At 41.8% G+C, this 1,803-nt stretch overlaps 1 non-coding gene across 1 annotated transcript; it reads right to left on the bottom strand.

Moving 5' to 3' along the window:
• Window positions 1-552: 552 nt before the first annotated feature.
• On the bottom strand, window positions 553-659 carry LOC138805372 (U6 spliceosomal RNA). Its single transcript, XR_011365517.1, has one exon. It is a non-coding gene; the product is annotated as a U6 spliceosomal RNA (small nuclear RNA).
• Window positions 660-1,803: the final 1,144 nt, after the last annotated feature.

Genomic DNA, 1,803 nt, shown 5'->3' with positions numbered 1-1,803 from the left:
TTTCCCTATTTGGATCCCTTTTATGTTTGCATTTGTCTTATTGTTGTAGCTAGGCATTCTTATACTAAATTGAAGAGAAGTGGAAAGTGTGGACATCCTTATCTCATTCCTGAGTTAAGAGGAAATGGCTTTAGTTTTTCACCATTAAGTATAATGCTGGCTGTAGATTTGTCATATACAGCCTTTATTGCATTGAGGAATGTTCTCTGGATTCCTAGTTTTTCCAGAGCCTTCATCATAAAGGGGTGTTTGATTTTGTCAAATGCCTTTTCTGCATCTATTGAGATAACCATGTGGTTCTTATCCTTGCTCTTGTTGATGTTATGAATTATATTAGTTAATTTGCGTGTATTGAACCAGCTTTGCATCCCTGAAATGAATCCTGTTTGATCATGGTGTATGATATTTTGGATGAATTTTGCTGAGAAATTTTGCATCAATGTTCCTCAAAGAAATGGGTCTATAGTTCCTTTCTTTGATGAGTCCCTGCCTGGTTTTGGGATGAGGGGTATGATGGCTTCACAGAATGAGTTCGGTAGTACACTTCCTCTTAAAAATATGGAACGATTCACAAATTTGCATGTCATCCTTGCGCAGGGGCCATGCTAATCTTCTCTGTATCATTCCAATTTTAGTATATGTGCTGCCCAAGTGAGCACTAGAAAGAAATTTCATAGTGAACATTTCCATGTATTTTGAAACAGAACATTTCTAAAGACGAATAGACATGAATCTGATAGAGTGTCATCAACTAGATATATTTTATTGACAGACTTAATAGATATAATTATTTCCATTGTGTGCATTTATTTTATAAATTTCATTTGTAACTGATGCTTTTTTGTTTTGTTTTCCACTCCGGTAAGGAGCTGAAGCTTGCTTTCAAAGTACATGTCCAAGACAGATGCCAATGAAGGCCAGAGTAACCTGCAGCCTCCTCTCTTCTCCCTTTAGGTTTTGGGGTGAGGCCACAAATCCAAATCCTCTTACCATGCCTTGGTCTTTTTGGACCTAGCCTCCAGACACCAGTCATCTCACTGGGATCAAAGAGACAGTTGTATGATTCTAGAGACTACGAAGATCTGAGCAAGTGTGTACCACAAAATGGTAATGAGGATGGGGTAGGGATCTTAAAATATCACACACAGATGTTGATGAACTGTGGGAGTGATGAGGCAAGGAATGTGGTGGCCATTGGCTAAGGTTGGTCCCCTGCCTGGACTCATTCTTTTGGCACTGTGGGCATTCATGCAGAAGAAGCGGTAAGCACATGGCCTGTGGGTGTTTTTGTGAGGGCGGGTCTGGCCTTCTGCTCTTCTGCAGGGCCAACAATTCCAGACCCACTGCATTTGTTCCTTTATGACTTGGTTCTCCTCAAATATCTATCCATCCATTGTCCCATTCTTCAGAATTGGATTCCTTCTCGGTTAGAACTGAGCAAGTGAGGGGAATTGTATTAACCAGAGACCCCCACTTTTGGGGTGGATTGGACAAATAGCAGATATTTGTGTTGGAAATTCATTGGCCTCATGGAAGCCTTGGGTTGGCCACTGCATTTCCTCTGGCTGAGTCTCTCCCCTCCCTCCCCACCCCAGCCTACACTCCCAAGCCTACACTCTTGCTGAGCCCTCTATGATGATAGTGTGTGTGTATGTTCACATCAGCTCACTACCCAGCCCTGGGGTGCATGTCAACTTCCCACTCCATCCTTCACTTAAAAGAAATGGCTCTGATTTCACACTGATGAGACAGATGATTGGAAAAGGAATGAACAGCTTTCCCCCTTTTCTCTTTATCTGTGAG

The sequence above is a fragment of the Dipodomys merriami genome, unplaced genomic scaffold (genome assembly GCF_024711535.1).
Source record: "Dipodomys merriami isolate MVZ:Mamm:240054 unplaced genomic scaffold, mDipMer1.0.p SCAF_39, whole genome shotgun sequence".
In the NCBI taxonomy this organism is placed as follows: Eukaryota; Metazoa; Chordata; class Mammalia; order Rodentia; family Heteromyidae; genus Dipodomys; species Dipodomys merriami.
Note: the sequence above shows the minus strand (reverse complement) of the source record. Positions and strands in the feature narration are given on the sequence as shown.